The sequence below is a fragment of the Schistocerca nitens genome, chromosome 4 (genome assembly GCF_023898315.1).
Source record: "Schistocerca nitens isolate TAMUIC-IGC-003100 chromosome 4, iqSchNite1.1, whole genome shotgun sequence".
Lineage (NCBI taxonomy): Eukaryota > Metazoa > Arthropoda > Insecta > Orthoptera > Acrididae > Schistocerca > Schistocerca nitens.
The window spans coordinates 616,505,895-616,533,693 of NC_064617.1; the positions used below are offsets into that span (position 1 = coordinate 616,505,895).

A 27,799-nucleotide genomic window follows, 5' to 3' on the forward strand; every position below is an offset into this window, starting at 1 on the left:
CGCAAATGAATAAGACTGGTTCAAATACTATCGACAGAAATTTTATTTCTGTTGTCAACTAGTATTAATTAGTTGTGTGGGAGCAGGGGGATATTTCCCTTGCACCATACATCTACATACACGTTGCGTGTGATGTGGCCTAGTTTTGCGTACAAAGAACTATCTAGTTGTCAGTTTTTTGAGTGAACGAGTGTGGTGGGGAGGAGAGAGATTAGTGTTAGATGCAGAGCAGTGCGGGCAGTTGTGTGTCGGACGTTGTATGTCGGACGGTGGGTCGCCGACAGGAATTATGCGTGCTGCCATCTGTCGGCAGGTGAGGTAATGAAGCAGCTTGAATGGTGACAGAAATGATGAAAATAGTTATCTAAAGAGTAATAGCGACGACAGTTGGCAGACACTTATTTCAGCGTTGACAGTTAGTTTGGGGTGTGTGCTTGCATGACACTGGAAGTCTGTTGACGGTAGAGAAGTAGACAAGACGGCAAGAATTTTCGGCGTTCTCGCGGAGAAGTAATAGAGAAGCAGCCATAAGTATTGAAGTGAGGCCGTTGATCGGCACTCTGGTTTCCCTTCGAACCGAATAAATCTTTCGCCTTTTACTAAAGATTTCCGTGGAGGGGAACATTAAATGAGTCTAGAAGGTATTTTTTGTAGTGCTCGGCTATTGCTGAGCCACAATCACAAGTAAAACGTAATGTGAGTAGCAAGAGGTAGATTGTGTTGTGAGAATGAAGGGCGTGGATTAGCGGATCACGTTTGACCTGAAATGGCGTGCAGTGTGTTAGACGATTGTGTAGAGAGAGAGAGAGAGAGGGGGGGGGGTAGAGGGGGGCAGAGCTATTTATTGTCCTGCAAACTCTTGGTGAACCCTTTCCGTACCTCAGTTGTAGATGATTTGAGAATGTTTACTTGCACTGCAGTTGCACAACAGCATATAAGCTGATATTTGGAAGTGAATGATGAATGATTGTCTTTGTAATAAATACTGGTATGTGATAAGTAGATTTTGTTTTGAAAGCCAAAATAATTTTTACCGCAGAAGTTTGTGATTTGTAGGTATGATGTGAGTGAGATTTGGGCTGAAGATGGTGGTTAGTTGGGCAGGATGAGTATTTCAATTGTTTTCAATAGAGTGGATATTAGTGGCACTGGCTTGTTGCCATAATGTGGCATTGGTTCTTTGTTCATAACAGTGTACTCAGTTTTGTAGAAGATTTAGGTGAGAAAGAGACAGTTGTTGAATATGACATAGATAGCTAGAAATGAATTGAGTAGCAATTTCCTGCTAGGTGTAGTTTGGGTATGATGTGTCTCAGTGAGAGATAAATCTTGAAATTGAAGGGTTGTTCCTTGCTACAGTCTTGGAAACTATGTATCTGCTGTTGACTCCAATGTTTTCAAGATTACTTGTGTACAAAATTGGCCAGACTTTGCAGTTTCTTCTTCAATAAATCAGTGGAAGGTGGTGCAGATAATGGTAAAAATGTTCAGTGCCTCCTGTGAGTTGTTGATGCTGCTTGTCTTTTAAGTAAAATTGATAGGGGCTCTTGATTGACCCAGCCATACACAGAGCTGGTGCATACTTGGCTTGAGAAGACTTTGGTCAGTAAATGATGAAATACCGACACAGTGGTCACAACAAAGCTCCTTTCCCTGCATTTTAGTTTCCCTCGGGTATAGAGTGACATGTTATTGGCAGAGGATGTGCAGATAATCACTTTGATCAGGCTGTTCGTTTTTTTAATGCTCTTTTACCAGAATCCATTCATAGTGATTAGTGTGTTCTCTGTTGGAACACGATGAGAACATTGTGTGAAGTGCACAGAAGTAGCTATTTGAGTATGTATGAAAATGTGAGGTAACCACTGTTACTCCTAAATTTCTGTGGAATTAAGTTTTCTGTGTGTGTGTGTGTTTGAAAATCCCAGAGGTTCAAGTTGGTAGTTTATATGTTGCAAGCGAAAAAAGCTTTTTAGTAAACTGAGGCACTAGCATTAGTTCCCTGTTCACTGTGACAAGGAAGCTAGTATAAAAAGTAGTTTGTGGTTTTGTTTGCAAAGAAGTGCTCATGGGATGAAAGCACTGCTTGAGATTATTCTGAGATGATGGGGGGGATTGCTAAACATCTAGCATTTTAGTAAGGAGCTTGTCGGAGTATTTGTATAGTTGTAAGATTATTTGTTATTTTATGAGAAATTTCTTTATTCATAGCACATGGGCCATCATAGTTGAAGCATAAAGATTGGCATGGTATGCGTAGGTCTGTAAAATGTCCTGACAGTGATGTTCATAGGGACTTGTTGTATACTTTGATTCTTCATCTGTTTAACAGTAGACATAAGAAATGTATTAGTGGAGCAAGTAGCTGTGAAATTAGTAGTGTATGATTGATAGTATGGACGTGGCGCTTGAAGGAAGTGTTTGTTTAGCTGTGGGTGTTTTCATAATTGCCATGTGAGGAGAAGCAATACTCGTGATAGGCGACGAGAGGTACAGAGAGAAACACATTTATTGCGAGTATTGTATATCAGCAGCTCTTGGGCGGGTATCAAGTAAGACGCAAAGTGAAACGAAAGAGGAAGTATGCATGAAAGTGGCCAAATATCGACAAGAGTTCGCACTGTTAGGGTGAGGTGAATAAGCTAGTGCGGTGCGAAAATTTTCGAAGAGAGAGGCGGTTTTAAAGAAAGCACAAGAGTCCTATGAATGCCCTCTTGTGTGTTTCTCTTTCAGTGGCTATTTGGCATGTCTGCTTGCGCCATAGAAAGCTACTGTATGTGCCCCAGGCCCCCATCTAGCGGCCGGAGGTGCAAGCGGTGTTTACATACAGTCTCGCCTGAGGCAATGGTCTCTCATTTCGGAACGCAAGAAGCACTGGTAGCGCACAAAAATAGCCGAGTGAGATCATTGCGGCCAAGTAAGGGTAGAAGTAGGTTCTTTGCAGATTGTCTGAGCTTAAGAAATTCTTCGATAAGTAAATCGCGAAATGTGAAGAATGTGTCGTATTCTCGTAGGGCGTGTTGACGGTCTCGTGGCATAAGTAGCGAGCGGTGATAGCTTGCAAGCAAGATCATACTTCACAGGATCATTTCTGTAGTATGTCTTCAACTCTCTCTAGTTCAACGCTGGAGTAGACGTAACCACGATGATGAGTGGTAGCACTCTCCCTGAGCGTGAGGCTTGCGATCAAGATTCATCGCATCTTGGTTGTAATCGATGATCGTTCACCACATTCTGAGGGATGTGGGAAGGGAATAGCGCTTTCCGAGTGGTGGTTTTATTATATAGATTAGAAGCATAAGTCATACTGTTGGTATCGGGACCCGCGTCGTTGCAGAAATGTCGCTACAGGTTGTGGAAAGACTTCGATTGCGACATGTCATGAAAGCCTCGTGGAAGTTTCTCGAGTGGCACGGGGACGAGCCATTTGATTTGGCCTGCTCCAAGTGCTAGGCTTGGATGACAACGACGTACTTTTGAGTTACAAGAATGAGTGAGCAACACAAGAAGAGTGCAATTGATGACCATAAAAAGCTGACACACAACACAGTCTCGATAATCACCACTAATGCATGATGTACGAAACATTTAGGAGGAGCACGTTTGGCTAGCAAACATGAATTGAGTGATTTGCAAGGCAGTGTTATCTGCAAGAAGGAATGCATGAAATTCGCAAATGAATAAGACTGGTTCAAATACTATCGACAGAAATTTTATTTCTGTTGTCAACTAGTATTAATTAGTTGTGTGGGAGCAGGGGGATATTTCCCTTGCACCATACATCTACATACACGTTGCGTGTGATGTGGCCTAGTTTTGCGTACAAAGAACTATCTAGTTGTCAGTTTTTTGAGTGAACGAGTGTGGTGGGGAGGAGAGAGATTAGTGTTAGATGCAGAGCAGTGCGGGCAGTTGTGTGTCGGACGTTGTATGTCGGACGGTGGGTCGCCGACAGGAATTATGCGTGCTGCCATCTGTCGGCAGGTGAGGTAATGAAGCAGCTTGAATGGTGACAGAAATGATGAAAATAGTTATCTAAAGAGTAATAGCGACGACAGTTGGCAGACACTTATTTCAGCGTTGACAGTTAGTTTGGGGTGTGTGCTTGCATGACACTGGAAGTCTGTTGACGGTAGAGAAGTAGACAAGACGGCAAGAATTTTCGGCGTTCTCGCGGAGAAGTAATAGAGAAGCAGCCATAAGTATTGAAGTGAGGGCGTTGATCGGCACTCTGGTTTCCCTTCAAACCGAATAAATCTTTCGCCTTTTACTAAAGATTTCCGTGGAGGGGAACATTAAATGAGTCTAGAAGGTATTTTTTGTAGTGCTCGGCTATTGCTGAGCCACAATCACAAGTAAAACGTAATGTGAGTAGCAAGAGGTAGATTGTGTTGTGAGAATGAAGGGCGTGAATTAGCGGATCACGTTTGGCCTGAAATGGCGTGCAGTGTGTTAGACGATTGTGTAGAGAGAGAGAGGGGGGGGGGGTAGAGGGGGGCAGAGCTATTTATTGTCCTGCAAACTCTTGGTGAACCCTTTCCGTACCTCAGTTGTAGATGATTTGAGAATGTTTACTTGCACTGCAGTTGCACAACAGCATATAAGCTGATATTTGGAAGTGAATGATGAATGATTGTCTTTGTAATAAATACTGGTATGTGATAAGTAGATTTTGTTTTGAAAGCCAAAATAATTTTTACCGCAGAAGTTTGTGATTTGTAGGTATGATGTGAGTGAGATTTGGGCTGAAGATGGTGGTTAGTTGGGCAGGATGAGTATTTCAATTGTTTTCAATAGAGTGGATATTAGTGGCACTGGCTTGTTGCCATAATGTGGCATTGGTTCTTTGTTCATAACAGTGTACTCAGTTTTGTAGAAGATTTAGGTGAGAAAGAGACAGTTGTTGAATATGACATAGATAGCTAGAAATGAATTGAGTAGCAATTTCCTGCTAGGTGTAGTTTGGGTATGATGTGTCTCAGTGAGAGATAAATCTTGAAATTGAAGGGTTGTTCCTTGCTACAGTCTTGGAAACTATGTATCTGCTGTTGACTCCAATGTTTTCAAGATTACTTGTGTACAAAATTGGCCAGACTTTGCAGTTTCTTCTTCAATAAATCAGTGGAAGGTGGTGCAGATAATGGTAAAAATGTTCAGTGCCTCCTGTGAGTTGTTGATGCTGCTTGTCTTTTAAGTAAAATTGATAGGGGCTCTTGATTGACCCAGCCATACACAGAGCTGGTGCATACTTGGCTTGAGAAGACTTTGGTCAGTAAATGATGAAATACCGACACAGTGGTCACAACAAAGCTCCTTTCCCTGCATTTTAGTTTCCCTCGGGTATAGAGTGACATGTTATTGGCAGAGGATGTGCAGATAATCACTTTGATCAGGCTGTTCGTTTTTTTAATGCTCTTTTACCAGAATCCATTCATAGTGATTAGTGTGTTCTCTGTTGGAACACGATGAGAACATTGTGTGAAGTGCACAGAAGTAGCTATTTGAGTATGTATGAAAATGTGAGGTAACCACTGTTACTCCTAAATTTCTGTGGAATTAAGTTTTCTGTGTGTGTGTGTGTGTGTGTGTGTGTGTGTTTGAAAATCCCAGAGGTTCAAGTTGGTAGTTTATATGTTGCAAGCGAAAAAAGCTTTTTAGTAAACTGAGGCACTAGCATTAGTTCCCTGTTCACTGTGACAAGGAAGCTAGTATAAAAAGTAGTTTGTGGTTTTGTTTGCAAAGAAGTGCTCATGGGATGAAAGCACTGCTTGAGATTATTCTGAGATGATGGGGGGGATTGCTAAACATCTAGCATTTTAGTAAGGAGCTTGTCGGAGTATTTGTATAGTTGTAAGATTATTTGTTATTTTATGAGAAATTTCTTTATTCATAGCACATGGGCCATCATAGTTGAAGCATAAAGATTGGCATGGTATGCGTAGGTCTGTAAAATGTCCTGACAGTGATGTTCATAGGGACTTGTTGTATACTTTGATTCTTCATCTGTTTAACAGTAGACATAAGAAATGTATTAGTGGAGCAAGTAGCTGTGAAATTAGTAGTGTATGATTGATAGTATGGACGTGGCGCTTGAAGGAAGTGTTTGTTTAGCTGTGGGTGTTTTCATAATTGCCATGTGAGGAGAAGCAATACTCGTGATAGGCGACGAGAGGTACAGAGAGAAACACATTTATTGCGAGTATTGTATATCAGCAGCTCTCGGGCGGGTATCAAGTAAGACGCAAAGTGAAACGAAAGAGGAAGTATGCATGAAAGTGGCCAAATATCGACAAGAGTTCGCACTGTTAGGGTGAGGTGAATAAGCTAGTGCGGTGCGAAAATTTTCGAAGAGAGAGGCGGTTTTAAAGAAAGCACAAGAGTCCTATGAATGCCCTCTTGTGTGTTTCTCTTTCAGTGGCTATTTGGCATGTCTGCTTGCGCCATAGAAAGCTACTGTATGTGCCCCAGGCCCCCATCTAGCGGCCGGAGGTGCAAGCGGTGTTTACATACAGTCTCGCCTGAGGCAATGGTCTCTCATTTCGGAACGCAAGAAGCACTGGTAGCGCACAAAAATAGCCGAGTGAGATCATTGCGGCCAAGTAAGGGTAGAAGTAGGTTCTTTGCAGAATGTCTGAGCTTAAGAAATTCTCCGATAAGTAAATCGCGAAATGTGAAGAATGTGTCGTATTCTCGTAGGGCGTGTTGACGGTCTCGTGGCATAAGTAGCGAGCGGTGATAGCTTGCAAGCAAGATCATACTTCACAGGATCATTTCTGTAGTATGTCTTCAACTCTCTCTAGTTCAACGCTGGAGTAGACGTAACCACGATGATGAGTGGTAGCACTCTCCCTGAGCGTGAGGCTTGCGATCAAGATTCATCGCATCTTGGTTGTAATCGATGATCGTTCACCACATTCTGAGGGATGTGGGAAGGGAATAGCGCTTTCCGAGTGGTGGTTTTATTATATAGATTAGAAGCATAAGTCATACTGTTGGTATCGGGACCCGCGTCGTTGCAGAAATGTCGCTACAGGTTGTGGAAAGACTTCGATTGCGACATGTCATGAAAGCCTCGTGGAAGTTTCTCGAGTGGCACGGGGACGAGCCATTTGATTTGGCCTGCTCCAAGTGCTAGGCTTGGATGACAACGACGTACTTTTGAGTTACAAGAATGAGTGAGCAACACAAGAAGAGTGCAATTGATGACCATAAAAAGCTGACACACAACACAGTCTCGATAATCACCACTAATGCATGATGTACGAAACATTTAGGAGGAGCACGTTTGGCTAGCAAACATGAATTGAGTGATTTGCAAGGCAGTGTTATCTGCAAGAAGGAATGCATGAAATTCGCAAATGAATAAGACTGGTTCAAATACTATCGACAGAAATTTTATTTCTGTTGTCAACTAGTATTAATTAGTTGTGTGGGAGCAGGGGGATATTTCCCTTGCACCATACATCTACATACACGTTGCGTGTGATGTGGCCTAGTTTTGCGTACAAAGAACTATCTAGTTGTCAGTTTTTTGAGTGAACGAGTGTGGTGGGGAGGAGAGAGATTAGTGTTAGATGCAGAGCAGTGCGGGCAGTTGTGTGTCGGACGTTGTATGTCGGACGGTGGGTCGCCGACAGGAATTATGCGTGCTGCCATCTGTCGGCAGGTGAGGTAATGAAGCAGCTTGAATGGTGACAGAAATGATGAAAATAGTTATCTAAAGAGTAATAGCGACGACAGTTGGCAGACACTTATTTCAGCGTTGACAGTTAGTTTGGGGTGTGTGCTTGCATGACACTGGAAGTCTGTTGACGGTAGAGAAGTAGACAAGACGGCAAGAATTTTCGGCGTTCTCGCGGAGAAGTAATAGAGAAGCAGCCATAAGTATTGAAGTGAGGGCGTTGATCGGCACTCTGGTTTCCCTTCAAACCGAATAAATCTTTCGCCTTTTACTAAAGATTTCCGTGGAGGGGGACATTAAATGAGTCTAGAAGGTATTTTTTGTAGTGCTCGGCTATTGCTGAGCCACAATCACAAGTAAAACGTAATGTGAGTAGCAAGAGGTAGATTGTGTTGTGAGAATGAAGGGCGTGGATTAGCGGATCACGTTTGACCTGAAATGGCGTGCAGTGTGTTAGACGATTGTGTAGAGAGAGAGAGAGTGAGGGGGGGGGGTAGAGGGGGGCAGAGCTATTTATTGTCCTGCAAACTCTTGGTGAACCCTTTCCGTACCTCAGTTGTAGATGATTTGAGAATGTTTACTTGCACTGCAGTTGCACAACAGCATATAAGCTGATATTTGGAAGTGAATGATGAATGATTGTCTTTGTAATAAATACTGGTATGTGATAAGTAGATTTTGTTTTGAAAGCCAAAATAATTTTTACCGCAGAAGTTTGTGATTTGTAGGTATGATGTGAGTGAGATTTGGGCTGAAGATGGTGGTTAGTTGGGCAGGATGAGTATTTCAATTGTTTTCAATAGAGTGGATATTAGTGGCACTGGCTTGTTGCCATAATGTGGCATTGGTTCTTTGTTCATAACAGTGTACTCAGTTTTGTAGAAGATTTAGGTGAGAAAGAGACAGTTGTTGAATATGACATAGATAGCTAGAAATGAATTGAGTAGCAATTTCCTGCTAGGTGTAGTTTGGGTATGATGTGTCTCAGTGAGAGATAAATCTTGAAATTGAAGGGTTGTTCCTTGCTACAGTCTTGGAAACTATGTATCTGCTGTTGACTCCAATGTTTTCAAGATTACTTGTGTACAAAATTGGCCAGACTTTGCAGTTTCTTCTTCAATAAATCAGTGGAAGGTGGTGCAGATAATGGTAAAAATGTTCAGTGCCTCCTGTGAGTTGTTGATGCTGCTTGTCTTTTAAGTAAAATTGATAGGGGCTCTTGATTGACCCAGCCATACACAGAGCTGGTGCATACTTGGCTTGAGAAGACTTTGGTCAGTAAATGATGAAATACCGACACAGTGGTCACAACAAAGCTCCTTTCCCTGCATTTTAGTTTCCCTCGGGTATAGAGTGACATGTTATTGGCAGAGGATGTGCAGATAATCACTTTGATCAGGCTGTTCGTTTTTTTAATGCTCTTTTACCAGAATCCATTCATAGTGATTAGTGTGTTCTCTGTTGGAACACGATGAGAACATTGTGTGAAGTGCACAGAAGTAGCTATTTGAGTATGTATGAAAATGTGAGGTAACCACTGTTACTCCTAAATTTCTGTGGAATTAAGTTTTCTGTGTGTGTGTGTGTGTTTGAAAATCCCAGAGGTTCAAGTTGGTAGTTTATATGTTGCAAGCGAAAAAAGCTTTTTAGTAAACTGAGGCACTAGCATTAGTTCCCTGTTCATTGTGACAAGGAAGCTAGTATAAAAAGTAGTTTGTGGTTTTGTTTGCAAAGAAGTGCTCATGGGATGAAAGCACTGCTTGAGATTATTCTGAGATGATGGGGGGGATTGCTAAACATCTAGCATTTTAGTAAGGAGCTTGTCGGAGTATTTGTATAGTTGTAAGATTATTTGTTATTTTATGAGAAATTTCTTTATTCATAGCACATGGGCCATCATAGTTGAAGCATAAAGATTGGCATGGTATGCGTAGGTCTGTAAAATGTCCTGACAGTGATGTTCATAGGGACTTGTTGTATACTTTGATTCTTCATCTGTTTAACAGTAGACATAAGAAATGTATTAGTGGAGCAAGTAGCTGTGAAATTAGTAGTGTATGATTGATAGTATGGACGTGGCGCTTGAAGGAAGTGTTTGTTTAGCTGTGGGTGTTTTCATAATTGCCATGTGAGGAGAAGCAATACTCGTGATAGGCGACGAGAGGTACAGAGAGAAACACATTTATTGCGAGTATTGTATATCAGCAGCTCTTGGGCGGGTATCAAGTAAGACGCAAAGTGAAACGAAAGAGGAAGTATGCATGAAAGTGGCCAAATATCGACAAGAGTTCGCACTGTTAGGGTGAGGTGAATAAGCTAGTGCGGTGCGAAAATTTTCGAAGAGAGAGGCGGTTTTAAAGAAAGCACAAGAGTCCTATGAATGCCCTCTTGTGTGTTTCTCTTTCAGTGGCTATTTGGCATGTCTGCTTGCGCCATAGAAAGCTACTGTATGTGCCCCAGGCCCCCATCTAGCGGCCGGAGGTGCAAGCGGTGTTTACATACAGTCTCGCCTGAGGCAATGGTCTCTCATTTCGGAACGCAAGAAGCACTGGTAGCGCACAAAAATAGCCGAGTGAGATCATTGCGGCCAAGTAAGGGTAGAAGTAGGTTCTTTGCAGAATGTCTGAGCTTAAGAAATTCTTCGATAAGTAAATCGCGAAATGTGAAGAATGTGTCGTATTCTCGTAGGGCGTGTTGACGGTCTCGTGGCATAAGTAGCGAGCGGTGATAGCTTGCAAGCAAGATCATACTTCACAGGATCATTTCTGTAGTATGTCTTCAACTCTCTCTAGTTCAACGCTGGAGTAGACGTAACCACGATGATGAGTGGTAGCACTCTCCCTGAGCGTGAGGCTTGCGATCAAGATTCATCGCATCTTGGTTGTAATCGATGATCGTTCACCACATTCTGAGGGATGTGGGAAGGGAATAGCGCTTTCCGAGTGGTGGTTTTATTATATAGATTAGAAGCATAAGTCATACTGTTGGTATCGGGACCCGCGTCGTTGCAGAAATGTCGCTACAGGTTGTGGAAAGACTTCGATTGCGACATGTCATGAAAGCCTCGTGGAAGTTTCTCGAGTGGCACGGGGACGAGCCATTTGATTTGGCCTGCTCCAAGTGCTAGGCTTGGATGACAACGACGTACTTTTGAGTTACAAGAATGAGTGAGCAACACAAGAAGAGTGCAATTGATGACCATAAAAAGCTGACACACAACACAGTCTCGATAATCACCACTAATGCATGATGTACGAAACATTTAGGAGGAGCACGTTTGGCTAGCAAACATGAATTGAGTGATTTGCAAGGCAGTGTTATCTGCAAGAAGGAATGCATGAAATTCGCAAATGAATAAGACTGGTTCAAATACTATCGACAGAAATTTTATTTCTGTTGTCAACTAGTATTAATTAGTTGTGTGGGAGCAGGGGGATATTTCCCTTGCACCATACATCTACATACACGTTGCGTGTGATGTGGCCTAGTTTTGCGTACAAAGAACTATCTAGTTGTCAGTTTTTTGAGTGAACGAGTGTGGTGGGGAGGAGAGAGATTAGTGTTAGATGCAGAGCAGTGCGGGCAGTTGTGTGTCGGACGTTGTATGTCGGACGGTGGGTCGCCGACAGGAATTATGCGTGCTGCCATCTGTCGGCAGGTGAGGTAATGAAGCAGCTTGAATGGTGACAGAAATGATGAAAATAGTTATCTAAAGAGTAATAGCGACGACAGTTGGCAGACACTTATTTCAGCGTTGACAGTTAGTTTGGGGTGTGTGCTTGCATGACACTGGAAGTCTGTTGACGGTAGAGAAGTAGACAAGACGGCAAGAATTTTCGGCGTTCTCGCGGAGAAGTAATAGAGAAGCAGCCATAAGTATTGAAGTGAGGGCGTTGATCGGCACTCTGGTTTCCCTTCAAACCGAATAAATCTTTCGCCTTTTACTAAAGATTTCCGTGGAGGGGAACATTAAATGAGTCTAGAAGGTATTTTTTGTAGTGCTCGGCTATTGCTGAGCCACAATCACAAGTAAAACGTAATGTGAGTAGCAAGAGGTAGATTGTGTTGTGAGAATGAAGGGCGTGGATTAGCGGATCACGTTTGACCTGAAATGGCGTGCAGTGTGTTAGACGATTGTGTAGAGAGAGAGAGAGTGAGGGGGGGGGGGTAGAGGGGGGCAGAGCTATTTATTGTCCTGCAAACTCTTGGTGAACCCTTTCCGTACCTCAGTTGTAGATGATTTGAGAATGTTTACTTGCACTGCAGTTGCACAACAGCATATAAGCTGATATTTGGAAGTGAATGATGAATGATTGTCTTTGTAATAAATACTGGTATGTGATAAGTAGATTTTGTTTTGAAAGCCAAAATAATTTTTACCGCAGAAGTTTGTGATTTGTAGGTATGATGTGAGTGAGATTTGGGCTGAAGATGGTGGTTAGTTGGGCAGGATGAGTATTTCAATTGTTTTCAATAGAGTGGATATTAGTGGCACTGGCTTGTTGCCATAATGTGGCATTGGTTCTTTGTTCATAACAGTGTACTCAGTTTTGTAGAAGATTTAGGTGAGAAAGAGACAGTTGTTGAATATGACATAGATAGCTAGAAATGAATTGAGTAGCAATTTCCTGCTAGGTGTAGTTTGGGTATGATGTGTCTCAGTGAGAGATAAATCTTGAAATTGAAGGGTTGTTCCTTGCTACAGTCTTGGAAACTATGTATCTGCTGTTGACTCCAATGTTTTCAAGATTACTTGTGTACAAAATTGGCCAGACTTTGCAGTTTCTTCTTCAATAAATCAGTGGAAGGTGGTGCAGATAATGGTAAAAATGTTCAGTGCCTCCTGTGAGTTGTTGATGCTGCTTGTCTTTTAAGTAAAATTGATAGGGGCTCTTGATTGACCCAGCCATACACAGAGCTGGTGCATACTTGGCTTGAGAAGACTTTGGTCAGTAAATGATGAAATACCGACACAGTGGTCACAACAAAGCTCCTTTCCCTGCATTTTAGTTTCCCTCGGGTATAGAGTGACATGTTATTGGCAGAGGATGTGCAGATAATCACTTTGATCAGGCTGTTCGTTTTTTTAATGCTCTTTTACCAGAATCCATTCATAGTGATTAGTGTGTTCTCTGTTGGAACACGATGAGAACATTGTGTGAAGTGCACAGAAGTAGCTATTTGAGTATGTATGAAAATGTGAGGTAACCACTGTTACTCCTAAATTTCTGTGGAATTAAGTTTTCTGTGTGTGTGTGTGTGTGTGTGTTTGAAAATCCCAGAGGTTCAAGTTGGTAGTTTATATGTTGCAAGCGAAAAAAGCTTTTTAGTAAACTGAGGCACTAGCATTAGTTCCCTGTTCACTGTGACAAGGAAGCTAGTATAAAAAGTAGTTTGTGGTTTTGTTTGCAAAGAAGTGCTCATGGGATGAAAGCACTGCTTGAGATTATTCTGAGATGATGGGGGGGATTGCTAAACATCTAGCATTTTAGTAAGGAGCTTGTCGGAGTATTTGTATAGTTGTAAGATTATTTGTTATTTTATGAGAAATTTCTTTATTCATAGCACATGGGCCATCATAGTTGAAGCATAAAGATTGGCATGGTATGCGTAGGTCTGTAAAATGTCCTGACAGTGATGTTCATAGGGACTTGTTGTATACTTTGATTCTTCATCTGTTTAACAGTAGACATAAGAAATGTATTAGTGGAGCAAGTAGCTGTGAAATTAGTAGTGTATGATTGATAGTATGGACGTGGCGCTTGAAGGAAGTGTTTGTTTAGCTGTGGGTGTTTTCATAATTGCCATGTGAGGAGAAGCAATACTCGTGATAGGCGACGAGAGGTACAGAGAGAAACACATTTATTGCGAGTATTGTATATCAGCAGCTCTTGGGCGGGTATCAAGTAAGACGCAAAGTGAAACGAAAGAGGAAGTATGCATGAAAGTGGCCAAATATCGACAAGAGTTCGCACTGTTAAGCCGTCGGCACACGGACCGTGCTGCCGAACGTTAACGTTGAGCGTGCCCAGTTCAACGTGCTGCTCAACGCTCAGGAATGATGCGACTTGTGCATACGGTACGTGGACCCCAACGTGGTATACGCGATCGCAACGCACTCAAGCGACAGTTGAGGGAAGTTTCTAGTTCGTTAATCACACTGTTTACTCAACGGGCGCGTAAAATTCCCACGTTAGCTCTATTAAAATGCACATTTCTTCAATCGTCCACGAAAAGGAAAGTACCATTTCCAATCAATAAGGACACAGGCTTATAAAAGTTCCATTACAAGTAGTGCGTTACAAAATTGGAATACTTTCCGCATAAGATAAACATTATTTCATCATTCCCACATTTTAGTAAAACCCCAAGGTCAGTCTTACTTGATCACTGTTCGTACCCAGTAGCAGAATCTTTGCAACATGTCAATTACGAAGCGTAAAAGAAAAAGGAGAAAAAATACCTTTATACAAGTAGCGTAAGCTGTCCTTTAGATTAAGCCAATCGAACAAAGTCACCCCTCAAAAAAAGGTGAACTTGTATTTACATAAAATCAAACATTACAGTCTATACTTATATTAAACTAATAATAAAGTATCAGAACCTAATAAAAACGCGAATGTTAGGAAAAAAAAAATTTGTCGTGTCAGGACGCGAACCACCGCCCCAACAAAAAAAACTTCATTAGTATACAATGATGCTATTCATTACGCTATACCAACATCACATCTGCTAAATCTAATGATAGTATCTTACCTCTTGCCAAAAACTTTAATCGTAGATATTTTACTAACTGAAATTTAATTATAACACATTGTACCAAGAACAATGCGTTTTGGGTGGATCTTCAGTGTGTCGCTGCCTTCAAATAGCCTACTCTCATTATACGCAAGTTACAATAATTATTTTGCCGCGAATATGATGTTTCTCATTATTTTATTGGAACGAATCACACAGTTAACAACGAGTTTTGCAGTGATTCTCAATTTGCTGGTGCTCGGAACGGCATATATACGTATAGGCTTGAAATGAATGACAATATGGCGCGTCACAACTCTGTACTGAAGGGAGACGGCGTGCGTGTGACGTAGGAGGCGTTGTGCCATGTCATTGGTCAACGCTCAGACGCACGCTGAGAATATCTGACATGCCAGATATTGCTCTGCACGTTCGGAAAGACTCCCGAGCGTGCTATTCCATGCTGTGACGTCAGAAACTCGGCACGCTCAACGCTCAACGTTCGGATGCACGGTCCGTGTGCCGACGGCTTTAGGGTGAGGTGAATAAGCTAGTGCGGTGCGAAAATTTTCGAAGAGAGAGGCGGTTTTAAAGAAAGCACAAGAGTCCTATGAATGCCCTCTTGTGTGTTTCTCTTTCAGTGGCTATTTGGCATGTCTGCTTGCGCCATAGAAAGCTACTGTATGTGCCCCAGGCCCCCATCTAGCGGCCGGAGGTGCAAGCGGTGTTTACATACAGTCTCGCCTGAGGCAATGGTCTCTCATTTCGGAACGCAAGAAGCACTGGTAGCGCACAAAAATAGCCGAGTGAGATCATTGCGGCCAAGTAAGGGTAGAAGTAGGTTCTTTGCAGAATGTCTGAGCTTAAGAAATTCTCCGATAAGTAAATCGCGAAATGTGAAGAATGTGTCGTATTCTCGTAGGGCGTGTTGACGGTCTCGTGGCATAAGTAGCGAGCGGTGATAGCTTGCAAGCAAGATCATACTTCACAGGATCATTTCTGTAGTATGTCTTCAACTCTCTCTAGTTCAACGCTGGAGTAGACGTAACCACGATGATGAGTGGTAGCACTCTCCCTGAGCGTGAGGCTTGCGATCAAGATTCATCGCATCTTGGTTGTAATCGATGATCGTTCACCACATTCTGAGGGATGTGGGAAGGGAATAGCGCTTTCCGAGTGGTGGTTTTATTATATAGATTAGAAGCATAAGTCATACTGTTGGTATCGGGACCCGCGTCGTTGCAGAAATGTCGCTACAGGTTGTGGAAAGACTTCGATTGCGACATGTCATGAAAGCCTCGTGGAAGTTTCTCGAGTGGCACGGGGACGAGCCATTTGATTTGGCCTGCTCCAAGTGCTAGGCTTGGATGACAACGACGTACTTTTGAGTTACAAGAATGAGTGAGCAACACAAGAAGAGTGCAATTGATGACCATAAAAAGCTGACACACAACACAGTCTCGATAATCACCACTAATGCATGATGTACGAAACATTTAGGAGGAGCACGTTTGGCTAGCAAACATGAATTGAGTGATTTGCAAGGCAGTGTTATCTGCAAGAAGGAATGCATGAAATTCGCAAATGAATAAGACTGGTTCAAATACTATCGACAGAAATTTTATTTCTGTTGTCAACTAGTATTAATTAGTTGTGTGGGAGCAGGGGGATATTTCCCTTGCACCATACATCTACATACACGTTGCGTGTGATGTGGCCTAGTTTTGCGTACAAAGAACTATCTAGTTGTCAGTTTTTTGAGTGAACGAGTGTGGTGGGGAGGAGAGAGATTAGTGTTAGATGCAGAGCAGTGCGGGCAGTTGTGTGTCGGACGTTGTATGTCGGACGGTGGGTCGCCGACAGGAATTATGCGTGCTGCCATCTGTCGGCAGGTGAGGTAATGAAGCAGCTTGAATGGTGACAGAAATGATGAAAATAGTTATCTAAAGAGTAATAGCGACGACAGTTGGCAGACACTTATTTCAGCGTTGACAGTTAGTTTGGGGTGTGTGCTTGCATGACACTGGAAGTCTGTTGACGGTAGAGAAGTAGACAAGACGGCAAGAATTTTCGGCGTTCTCGCGGAGAAGTAATAGAGAAGCAGCCATAAGTATTGAAGTGAGGGCGTTGATCGGCACTCTGGTTTCCCTTCAAACCGAATAAATCTTTCGCCTTTTACTAAAGATTTCCGTGGAGGGGAACATTAAATGAGTCTAGAAGGTATTTTTTGTAGTGCTCGGCTATTGCTGAGCCACAATCACAAGTAAAACGTAATGTGAGTAGCAAGAGGTAGATTGTGTTGTGAGAATGAAGGGCGTGGATTAGCGGATCACGTTTGGCCTGAAATGGCGTGCAGTGTGTTAGACGATTGTGTAGAGAGAGAGAGAGGGGGACAGAGCTATTTATTGTCCTGCAAACTCTTGGTGAACCCTTTCCGTACCTCAGTTGTAGATGATTTGAGAATGTTTACTTGCACTGCAGTTGCACAACAGCATATAAGCTGATATTTGGAAGCGAATGATGAATGATTGTCTTTGTAATAAATACTGGTATGTGATAAGTAGATTTTGTTTTGAAAGCCAAAATAATTTTTACCGCAGAAGTTTGTGATTTGTAGGTATGATGTGAGTGAGATTTGGGCTGAAGATGGTGGTTAGTTGGGCAGGATGAGTATTTCAATTGTTTTCAATAGAGTGGATATTAGTGGCACTGGCTTGTTGCCATAATGTGGCATTGGTTCTTTGTTCATAACAGTGTACTCAGTTTTGTAGAAGATTTAGGTGAGAAAGAGACAGTTGTTGAATATGACATAGATAGCTAGAAATGAATTGAGTAGCAATTTCCTGCTAGGTGTAGTTTGGGTATGATGTGTCTCAGTGAGAGATAAATCTTGAAATTGAAGGGTTGTTCCTTGCTACAGTCTTGGAAACTATGTATCTGTTGTTGACTCCAATGTTTTCAAGATTACTTGTGTACAAAATTGGCCAGACTTTGCAGTTTCTTCTTCAATAAATCAGTGGAAGGTGGTGCAGATAATGGTAAAAATGTTCAGTGCCTCCTGTGAGTTGTTGATGCTGCTTGTCTTTTAAGTAAAATTGAAAGGGGCTCTTGATTGACCCAGCCATACACAGAGCTGGTGCATACTTGGCTTGAGAAGACTTTGGTCAGTAAATGATGAAATACCGACACAGTGGTCACAACAAAGCTCCTTTCCCTGCATTTTAGTTTCCCTCGGGTATAGAGTGACATGTTATTGGCAGAGGATGTGCAGATAATCACTTTGATCAGGCTGTTCGTTTTTTTTAATGCTCTTTTACCAGAATCCATTCATAGTGATTAGTGTGTTCTCTGTTGGAACACGATGAGAACATTGTGTGAAGTGCACAGAAGTAGCTATTTGAGTATGTATGAAAATGTGAGGTAACCACTGTTACTCCTAAATTTCTGTGGAATTAAGTTTTCTGTGTGTGTGTGTGTGTGTGTGTGTGTGTTTGAAAATCCCAGAGGTTCAAGTTGGTAGTTTATATGTTGCAAGCGAAAAAAGCTTTTTAGTAAACTGAGGCACTAGCATTAGTTCCCTGTTCACTGTGACAAGGAAGCTAGTATAAAAAGTAGTTTGTGGTTTTGTTTGCAAAGAAGTGCTCATGGGATGAAAGCACTGCTTGAGATTATTCTGAGATGATGGGGGGGATTGCTAAACATCTAGCATTTTAGTAAGGAGCTTGTCGGAGTATTTGTATAGTTGTAAGATTATTTGTTATTTTATGAGAAATTTCTTTATTCATAGCACATGGGCCATCATAGTTGAAGCATAAAGATTGGCATGGTATGCGTAGGTCTGTAAAATGTCCTGACAGTGATGTTCATAGGGACTTGTTGTATACTTTGATTCTTCATCTGTTTAACAGTAGACATAAGAAATGTATTAGTGGAGCAAGTAGCTGTGAAATTAGTAGTGTATGATTGATAGTATGGACGTGGCGCTTGAAGGAAGTGTTTGTTTAGCTGTGGGTGTTTTCATAATTGCCATGTGAGGAGAAGCAATACTCGTGATAGGCGACGAGAGGTACAGAGAGAAACACATTTATTGCGAGTATTGTATATCAGCAGCTCTTGGGCGGGTATCAAGTAAGACGCAAAGTGAAACGAAAGAGGAAGTATGCATGAAAGTGGCCAAATATCGACAAGAGTTCGCACTGTTAGGGTGAGGTGAATAAGCTAGTGCGGTGCGAAAATTTTCGAAGAGAGAGGCGGTTTTAAAGAAAGCACAAGAGTCCTATGAATGCCCTCTTGTGTGTTTCTCTTTCAGTGGCTATTTGGCATGTCTGCTTGCGCCATAGAAAGCTACTGTATGTGCCCCAGGCCCCCATCTAGCGGCCGGAGGTGCAAGCGGTGTTTACATACAGTCTCGCCTGAGGCAATGGTCTCTCATTTCGGAACGCAAGAAGCACTGGTAGCGCACAAAAATAGCCGAGTGAGATCATTGCGGCCAAGTAAGGGTAGAAGTAGGTTCTTTGCAGAATGTCTGAGCTTAAGAAATTCTTCGATAAGTAAATCGCGAAATGTGAAGAATGTGTCGTATTCTCGTAGGGCGTGTTGACGGTCTCGTGGCATAAGTAGCGAGCGGTGATAGCTTGCAAGCAAGATCATACTTCACAGGATCATTTCTGTAGTATGTCTTCAACTCTCTCTAGTTCAACGCTGGAGTAGACGTAACCACGATGATGAGTGGTAGCACTCTCCCTGAGCGTGAGGCTTGCGATCAAGATTCATCGCATCTTGGTTGTAATCGATGATCGTTCACCACATTCTGAGGGATGTGGGAAGGGAATAGCGCTTTCCGAGTGGTGGTTTTATTATATAGATTAGAAGCATAAGTCATACTGTTGGTATCGGGACCCGCGTCGTTGCAGAAATGTCGCTACAGGTTGTGGAAAGACTTCGATTGCGACATGTCATGAAAGCCTCGTGGAAGTTTCTCGAGTGGCACGGGGACGAGCCATTTGATTTGGCCTGCTCCAAGTGCTAGGCTTGGATGACAACGACGTACTTTTGAGTTACAAGAATGAGTGAGCAACACAAGAAGAGTGCAATTGATGACCATAAAAAGCTGACACACAACACAGTCTCGATAATCACCACTAATGCATGATGTACGAAACATTTAGGAGGAGCACGTTTGGCTAGCAAACATGAATTGAGTGATTTGCAAGGCAGTGTTATCTGCAAGAAGGAATGCATGAAATTCGCAAATGAATAAGACTGGTTCAAATACTATCGAGAGAAATTTTATTTCTGTTGTCAACTAGTATTAATTAGTTGTGTGGGAGCAGGGGGATATTTCCCTTGCACCATACATCTACATACACGTTGCGTGTGATGTGGCCTAGTTTTGCGTACAAAGAACTATCTAGTTGTCAGTTTTTTGAGTGAACGAGTGTGGTGGGGAGGAGAGAGATTAGTGTTAGATGCAGAGCAGTGCGGGCAGTTGTGTGTCGGACGTTGTATGTCGGACGGTGGGTCGCCGACAGGAATTATGCGTGCTGCCATCTGTCGGCAGGTGAGGTAATGAAGCAGCTTGAATGGTGACAGAAATGATGAAAATAGTTATCTAAAGAGTAATAGCGACGACAGTTGGCAGACACTTATTTCAGCGTTGACAGTTAGTTTGGGGTGTGTGCTTGCATGACACTGGAAGTCTGTTGACGGTAGAGAAGTAGACAAGACGGCAAGAATTTTCGGCGTTCTCGCGGAGAAGTAATAGAGAAGCAGCCATAAGTATTGAAGTGAGGGCGTTGATCGGCACTCTGGTTTCCCTTCAAACCGAATAAATCTTTCGCCTTTTACTAAAGATTTCCGTGGAGGGGAACATTAAATGAGTCTAGAAGGTATTTTTTGTAGTGCTCGGCTATTGCTGAGCCACAATCACAAGTAAAACGTAATGTGAGTAGCAAGAGGTAGATTGTGTTGTGAGAATGAAGGGCGTGGATTAGCGGATCACGTTTGACCTGAAATGGCGTGCAGTGTGTTAGACGATTGTGTAGAGAGAGAGAGAGAGAGAGAGAGAGAGAGAGAGGGGGGGGGTAGAGGGGGGCAGAGCTATTTATTGTCCTGCAAACTCTTGGTGAACCCTTTCCGTACCTCAGTTGTAGATGATTTGAGAATGTTTACTTGCACTGCAGTTGCACAACAGCATATAAGCTGATATTTGGAAGTGAATGATGAATGATTGTCTTTGTAATAAATACTGGTATGTGATAAGTAGATTTTGTTTTGAAAGCCAAAATAATTTTTACCGCAGAAGTTTGTGATTTGTAGGTATGATGTGAGTGAGATTTGGGCTGAAGATGGTGGTTAGTTGGGCAGGATGAGTATTTCAATTGTTTTCAATAGAGTGGATATTAGTGGCACTGGCTTGTTGCCATAATGTGGCATTGGTTCTTTGTTCATAACAGTGTACTCAGTTTTGTAGAAGATTTAGGTGAGAAAGAGACAGTTGTTGAATATGACATAGATAGCTAGAAATGAATTGAGTAGCAATTTCCTGCTAGGTGTAGTTTGGGTATGATGTGTCTCAGTGAGAGATAAATCTTGAAATTGAAGGGTTGTTCCTTGCTACAGTCTTGGAAACTATGTATCTGCTGTTGACTCCAATGTTTTCAAGATTACTTGTGTACAAAATTGGTCAGACTTTGCAGTTTCTTCTTCAATAAATCAGTGGAAGGTGGTGCAGATAATGGTAAAAATGTTCAGTGCCTCCTGTGAGTTGTTGATGCTGCTTGTCTTTTAAGTAAAATTGATAGGGGCTCTTGATTGACCCAGCCATACACAGAGCTGGTGCATACTTGGCTTGAGAAGACTTTGGTCAGTAAATGATGAAATACCGACACAGTGGTCACAACAAAGCTCCTTTCCCTGCATTTTAGTTTCCCTCGGGTATAGAGTGACATGTTATTGGCAGAGGATGTGCAGATAATCACTTTGATCAGGCTGTTCGTTTTTTTAATGCTCTTTTACCAGAATCCATTCATAGTGATTAGTGTGTTCTCTGTTGGAACACGATGAGAACATTGTGTGAAGTGCACAGAAGTAGCTATTTGAGTATGTATGAAAATGTGAGGTAACCACTGTTACTCCTAAATTTCTGTGGAATTAAGTTTTCTGTGTGTGTGTGTGTGTGTTTGAAAATCCCAGAGGTTCAAGTTGGTAGTTTATATGTTGCAAGCGAAAAAAGCTTTTTAGTAAACTGAGGCACTAGCATTAGTTCCCTGTTCACTGTGACAAGGAAGCTAGTATAAAAAGTAGTTTGTGGTTTTGTTTGCAAAGAAGTGCTCATGGGATGAAAGCACTGCTTGAGATTATTCTGAGATGATGGGGGGGATTGCTAAACATCTAGCATTTTAGTAAGGAGCTTGTCGGAGTATTTGTATAGTTGTAAGATTATTTGTTATTTTATGAGAAATTTCTTTATTCATAGCACATGGGCCATCATAGTTGAAGCATAAAGATTGGCATGGTATGCGTAGGTCTGTAAAATGTCCTGACAGTGATGTTCATAGGGACTTGTTGTATACTTTGATTCTTCATCTGTTTAACAGTAGACATAAGAAATGTATTAGTGGAGCAAGTAGCTGTGAAATTAGTAGTGTATGATTGATAGTATGGACGTGGCGCTTGAAGGAAGTGTTTGTTTAGCTGTGGGTGTTTTCATAATTGCCATGTGAGGAGAAGCAATACTCGTGATAGGCGACGAGAGGTACAGAGAGAAACACATTTATTGCGAGTATTGTATATCAGCAGCTCTTGGGCGGGTATCAAGTAAGACGCAAAGTGAAACGAAAGAGGAAGTATGCATGAAAGTGGCCAAATATCGACAAGAGTTCGCACTGTTAGGGTGAGGTGAATAAGCTAGTGCGGTGCGAAAATTTTCGAAGAGAGAGGCGGTTTTAAAGAAAGCACAAGAGTCCTATGAATGCCCTCTTGTGTGTTTCTCTTTCAGTGGCTATTTGGCATGTCTGCTTGCGCCATAGAAAGCTACTGTATGTGCCCCAGGCCCCCATCTAGCGGCCGGAGGTGCAAGCGGTGTTTACATACAGTCTCGCCTGAGGCAATGGTCTCTCATTTCGGAACGCAAGAAGCACTGGTAGCGCACAAAAATAGCCGAGTGAGATCATTGCGGCCAAGTAAGGGTAGAAGTAGGTTCTTTGCAGAATGTCTGAGCTTAAGAAATTCTCCGATAAGTAAATCGCGAAATGTGAAGAATGTGTCGTATTCTCGTAGGGCGTGTTGACGGTCTCGTGGCATAAGTAGCGAGCGGTGATAGCTTGCAAGCAAGATCATACTTCACAGGATCATTTCTGTAGTATGTCTTCAACTCTCTCTAGTTCAACGCTGGAGTAGACGTAACCACGATGATGAGTGGTAGCACTCTCCCTGAGCGTGAGGCTTGCGATCAAGATTCATCGCATCTTGGTTGTAATCGATGATCGTTCACCACATTCTGAGGGATGTGGGAAGGGAATAGCGCTTTCCGAGTGGTGGTTTTATTATATAGATTAGAAGCATAAGTCATACTGTTGGTATCGGGACCCGCGTCGTTGCAGAAATGTCGCTACAGGTTGTGGAAAGACTTCGATTGCGACATGTCATGAAAGCCTCGTGGAAGTTTCTCGAGTGGCACGGGGACGAGCCATTTGATTTGGCCTGCTCCAAGTGCTAGGCTTGGATGACAACGACGTACTTTTGAGTTACAAGAATGAGTGAGCAACACAAGAAGAGTGCAATTGATGACCATAAAAAGCTGACACACAACACAGTCTCGATAATCACCACTAATGCATGATGTACGAAACATTTAGGAGGAGCACGTTTGGCTAGCAAACATGAATTGAGTGATTTGCAAGGCAGTGTTATCTGCAAGAAGGAATGCATGAAATTCGCAAATGAATAAGACTGGTTCAAATACTATCGACAGAAATTTTATTTCTGTTGTCAACTAGTATTAATTAGTTGTGTGGGAGCAGGGGGATATTTCCCTTGCACCATACATCTACATACACGTTGCGTGTGATGTGGCCTAGTTTTGCGTACAAAGAACTATCTAGTTGTCAGTTTTTTGAGTGAACGAGTGTGGTGGGGAGGAGAGAGATTAGTGTTAGATGCAGAGCAGTGCGGGCAGTTGTGTGTCGGACGTTGTATGTCGGACGGTGGGTCGCCGACAGGAATTATGCGTGCTGCCATCTGTCGGCAGGTGAGGTAATGAAGCAGCTTGAATGGTGACAGAAATGATGAAAATAGTTATCTAAAGAGTAATAGCGACGACAGTTGGCAGACACTTATTTCAGCGTTGACAGTTAGTTTGGGGTGTGTGCTTGCATGACACTGGAAGTCTGTTGACGGTAGAGAAGTAGACAAGACGGCAAGAATTTTCGGCGTTCTCGCGGAGAAGTAATAGAGAAGCAGCCATAAGTATTGAAGTGAGGGCGTTGATCGGCACTCTGGTTTCCCTTCGAACCGAATAAATCTTTCGCCTTTTACTAAAGATTTCCGTGGAGGGGAACATTAAATGAGTCTAGAAGGTATTTTTTGTAGTGCTCGGCTATTGCTGAGCCACAATCACAAGTAAAACGTAATGTGAGTAGCAAGAGGTAGATTGTGTTGTGAGAATGAAGGGCGTGGATTAGCGGATCACGTTTGGCCTGAAATGGCGTGCAGTGTGTTAGACGATTGTGTAGAGAGAGAGAGAGGGGGACAGAGCTATTTATTGTCCTGCAAACTCTTGGTGAACCCTTTCCGTACCTCAGTTGTAGATGATTTGAGAATGTTTACTTGCACTGCAGTTGCACAACAGCATATAAGCTGATATTTGGAAGTGAATGATGAATGATTGTCTTTGTAATAAATACTGGTATGTGATAAGTAGATTTTGTTTTGAAAGCCAAAATAATTTTTACCGCAGAAGTTTGTGATTTGTAGGTATGATGTGAGTGAGATTTGGGCTGAAGATGGTGGTTAGTTGGGCAGGATGAGTATTTCAATTGTTTTCAATAGAGTGGATATTAGTGGCACTGGCTTGTTGCCATAATGTGGCATTGATTCTTTGTTCATAACAGTGTACTCAGTTTTGTAGAAGATTTAGGTGAGAAAGAGACAGTTGTTGAATATGACATAGATAGCTAGAAATGAATTGAGTAGCAATTTCCTGCTAGGTGTAGTTTGGGTATGATGTGTCTCAGTGAGAGATAAATCTTGAAATTGAAGGGTTGTTCCTTGCTACAGTCTTGGAAACTATGTATCTGTTGTTGACTCCAATGTTTTCAAGATTACTTGTGTACAAAATTGGCCAGACTTTGCAGTTTCTTCTTCAATAAATCAGTGGAAGGTGGTGCAGATAATGGTAAAAATGTTCAGTGCCTCCTGTGAGTTGTTGATGCTGCTTGTCTTTTAAGTAAAATTGAAAGGGGCTCTTGATTGACCCAGCCATACACAGAGCTGGTGCATACTTGGCTTGAGAAGACTTTGGTCAGTAAATGATGAAATACCGACACAGTGGTCACAACAAAGCTCCTTTCCCTGCATTTTAGTTTCCCTCGGGTATAGAGTGACATGTTATTGGCAGAGGATGTGCAGATAATCACTTTGATCAGGCTGTTCGTTTTTTTAATGCTCTTTTACCAGAATCCATTCATAGTGATTAGTGTGTTCTCTGTTGGAACACGATGAGAACATTGTGTGAAGTGCACAGAAGTAGCTATTTGAGTATGTATGAAAATGTGAGGTAACCACTGTTACTCCTAAATTTCTGTGGAATTAAGTTTTCTGTGTGTGTGTGTGTTTGAAAATCCCAGAGGTTCAAGTTGGTAGTTTATATGTTGCAAGCGAAAAAAGCTTTTTAGTAAACTGAGGCACTAGCATTAGTTCCCTGTTCACTGTGACAAGGAAGCTAGTATAAAAAGTAGTTTGTGGTTTTGTTTGCAAAGAAGTGATCATGGGATGAAAGCACTGCTTGAGATTATTCTGAGATGATGGGGGGGATTGCTAAACATCTAGCATTTTAGTAAGGAGCTTGTCGGAGTATTTGTATAGTTGTAAGATTATTTGTTATTTTATGAGAAATTTCTTTATTCATAGCACATGGGCCATCATAGTTGAAGCATAAAGATTGGCATGGTATGCGTAGGTCTGTAAAATGTCCTGACAGTGATGTTCATAGGGACTTGTTGTATACTTTGATTCTTCATCTGTTTAACAGTAGACATAAGAAATGTATTAGTGGAGCAAGTAGCTGTGAAATTAGTAGTGTATGATTGATAGTATGGACGTGGCGCTTGAAGGAAGTGTTTGTTTAGCTGTGGGTGTTTTCATAATTGCCATGTGAGGAGAAGCAATACTCGTGATAGGCGACGAGAGGTACAGAGAGAAACACATTTATTGCGAGTATTGTATATCAGCAGCTCTTGGGCGGGTATCAAGTAAGACGCAAAGTGAAACGAAAGAGGAAGTATGCATGAAAGTGGCCAAATATCGACAAGAGTTCGCACTGTTAGGGTGAGGTGAATAAGCTAGTGCGGTGCGAAAATTTTCGAAGAGAGAGGCGGTTTTAAAGAAAGCACAAGAGTCCTATGAATGCCCTCTTGTGTGTTTCTCTTTCAGTGGCTATTTGGCATGTCTGCTTGCGCCATAGAAAGCTACTGTATGTGCCCCAGGCCCCCATCTAGCGGCCGGAGGTGCAAGCGGTGTTTACATACAGTCTCGCCTGAGGCAATGGTCTCTCATTTCGGAACGCAAGAAGCACTGGTAGCGCACAAAAATAGCCGAGTGAGATCATTGCGGCCAAGTAAGGGTAGAAGTAGGTTCTTTGCAGAATGTCTGAGCTTAAGAAATTCTTCGATAAGTAAATCGCGAAATGTGAAGAATGTGTCGTATTCTCGTAGGGCGTGTTGACGGTCTCGTGGCATAAGTAGCGAGCGGTGATAGCTTGCAAGCAAGATTATACTTCACAGGATCATTTCTGTAGTATGTCTTCAACTCTCTCTAGTTCAACGCTGGAGTAGACGTAACCACGATGATGAGTGGTAGCACTCTCCCTGAGCGTGAGGCTTGCGATCAAGATTCATCGCATCTTGGTTGTAATCGATGATCGTTCACCACATTCTGAGGGATGTGGGAAGGGAATAGCGCTTTCCGAGTGGTGGTTTTATTATATAGATTAGAAGCATAAGTCATACTGTTGGTATCGGGACCCGCGTCGTTGCAGAAATGTCGCTACAGGTTGTGGAAAGACTTCGATTGCGACATGTCATGAAAGCCTCGTGGAAGTTTCTCGAGTGGCACGGGGACGAGCCATTTGATTTGGCCTGCTCCAAGTGCTAGGCTTGGATGACAACGACGTACTTTTGAGTTACAAGAATGAGTGAGCAACACAAGAAGAGTGCAATTGATGACCATAAAAAGCTGACACACAACACAGTCTCGATAATCACCACTAATGCATGATGTACGAAACATTTAGGAGGAGCACGTTTGGCTAGCAAACATGAATTGAGTGATTTGCAAGGCAGTGTTATCTGCAAGAAGGAATGCATGAAATTCGCAAATGAATAAGACTGGTTCAAATACTATCGACAGAAATTTTATTTCTGTTGTCAACTAGTATTAATTAGTTGTGTGGGAGCAGGGGGATATTTCCCTTGCACCATACATCTACATACACGTTGCGTGTGATGTGGCCTAGTTTTGCGTACAAAGAACTATCTAGTTGTCAGTTTTTTGAGTGAACGAGTGTGGTGGGGAGGAGAGAGATTAGTGTTAGATGCAGAGCAGTGCGGGCAGTTGTGTGTCGGACGTTGTATGTCGGACGGTGGGTCGCCGACAGGAATTATGCGTGCTGCCATCTGTCGGCAGGTGAGGTAATGAAGCAGCTTGAATGGTGACAGAAATGATGAAAATAGTTATCTAAAGAGTAATAGCGACGACAGTTGGCAGACACTTATTTCAGCGTTGACAGTTAGTTTGGGGTGTGTGCTTGCATGACACTGGAAGTCTGTTGACGGTAGAGAAGTAGACAAGACGGCAAGAATTTTCGGCGTTCTCGCGGAGAAGTAATAGAGAAGCAGCCATAAGTATTGAAGTGAGGGCGTTGATCGGCACTCTGGTTTCCCTTCAAACCGAATAAATCTTTCGCCTTTTACTAAAGATTTCCGTGGAGGGGAACATTAAATGAGTCTAGAAGGTATTTTTTGTAGTGCTCGGCTATTGCTGAGCCACAATCACAAGTAAAACGTAATGTGAGTAGCAAGAGGTAGATTGTGTTGTGAGAATGAAGGGCGTGGATTAGCGGATCACGTTTGACCTGAAATGGCGTGCAGTGTGTTAGACGAT

At 42.3% G+C, this 27,799-nt stretch overlaps 15 non-coding genes across 15 annotated transcripts; all 15 read left to right on the top strand.

Moving 5' to 3' along the window:
* The first annotated feature begins 555 nt into the window (after positions 1-555).
* LOC126254775 (U5 spliceosomal RNA) lies at positions 556-674 on the top strand. The gene has a single exon (XR_007546415.1). It is a non-coding gene; the product is annotated as a U5 spliceosomal RNA (small nuclear RNA).
* Positions 675-3,066: 2,392 nt separating this feature from the next.
* Positions 3,067-3,273, top strand: LOC126254474 (small nucleolar RNA U3). Its single transcript, XR_007546156.1, has one exon. It is a non-coding gene; the product is annotated as a small nucleolar RNA U3 (small nucleolar RNA).
* A 953-nt stretch (positions 3,274-4,226) lies between these two features.
* LOC126254698 (U5 spliceosomal RNA) lies at positions 4,227-4,345 on the top strand. The gene has a single exon (XR_007546349.1). It is a non-coding gene; the product is annotated as a U5 spliceosomal RNA (small nuclear RNA).
* Positions 4,346-6,748: 2,403 nt separating this feature from the next.
* Positions 6,749-6,955, top strand: LOC126254475 (small nucleolar RNA U3). The gene has a single exon (XR_007546157.1). It is a non-coding gene; the product is annotated as a small nucleolar RNA U3 (small nucleolar RNA).
* A 953-nt stretch (positions 6,956-7,908) lies between these two features.
* Positions 7,909-8,027, top strand: LOC126254774 (U5 spliceosomal RNA). The gene has a single exon (XR_007546414.1). It is a non-coding gene; the product is annotated as a U5 spliceosomal RNA (small nuclear RNA).
* A 2,394-nt stretch (positions 8,028-10,421) lies between these two features.
* Positions 10,422-10,628, top strand: LOC126254476 (small nucleolar RNA U3). Its single transcript, XR_007546158.1, has one exon. It is a non-coding gene; the product is annotated as a small nucleolar RNA U3 (small nucleolar RNA).
* A 953-nt stretch (positions 10,629-11,581) lies between these two features.
* LOC126254699 (U5 spliceosomal RNA) lies at positions 11,582-11,700 on the top strand. The gene has a single exon (XR_007546350.1). It is a non-coding gene; the product is annotated as a U5 spliceosomal RNA (small nuclear RNA).
* A 3,693-nt stretch (positions 11,701-15,393) lies between these two features.
* LOC126254478 (small nucleolar RNA U3) lies at positions 15,394-15,600 on the top strand. Its single transcript, XR_007546159.1, has one exon. It is a non-coding gene; the product is annotated as a small nucleolar RNA U3 (small nucleolar RNA).
* Positions 15,601-16,553: 953 nt separating this feature from the next.
* On the top strand, positions 16,554-16,672 carry LOC126254700 (U5 spliceosomal RNA). The gene has a single exon (XR_007546351.1). It is a non-coding gene; the product is annotated as a U5 spliceosomal RNA (small nuclear RNA).
* A 2,389-nt stretch (positions 16,673-19,061) lies between these two features.
* On the top strand, positions 19,062-19,268 carry LOC126254479 (small nucleolar RNA U3). Its single transcript, XR_007546160.1, has one exon. It is a non-coding gene; the product is annotated as a small nucleolar RNA U3 (small nucleolar RNA).
* Positions 19,269-20,221: 953 nt separating this feature from the next.
* Positions 20,222-20,340, top strand: LOC126254701 (U5 spliceosomal RNA). The gene has a single exon (XR_007546352.1). It is a non-coding gene; the product is annotated as a U5 spliceosomal RNA (small nuclear RNA).
* A 2,411-nt stretch (positions 20,341-22,751) lies between these two features.
* On the top strand, positions 22,752-22,958 carry LOC126254480 (small nucleolar RNA U3). The gene has a single exon (XR_007546161.1). It is a non-coding gene; the product is annotated as a small nucleolar RNA U3 (small nucleolar RNA).
* A 953-nt stretch (positions 22,959-23,911) lies between these two features.
* On the top strand, positions 23,912-24,030 carry LOC126254776 (U5 spliceosomal RNA). The gene has a single exon (XR_007546416.1). It is a non-coding gene; the product is annotated as a U5 spliceosomal RNA (small nuclear RNA).
* Positions 24,031-26,404: 2,374 nt separating this feature from the next.
* On the top strand, positions 26,405-26,611 carry LOC126254368 (small nucleolar RNA U3). Its single transcript, XR_007546066.1, has one exon. It is a non-coding gene; the product is annotated as a small nucleolar RNA U3 (small nucleolar RNA).
* A 953-nt stretch (positions 26,612-27,564) lies between these two features.
* On the top strand, positions 27,565-27,683 carry LOC126254702 (U5 spliceosomal RNA). The gene has a single exon (XR_007546353.1). It is a non-coding gene; the product is annotated as a U5 spliceosomal RNA (small nuclear RNA).
* Positions 27,684-27,799: the final 116 nt, after the last annotated feature.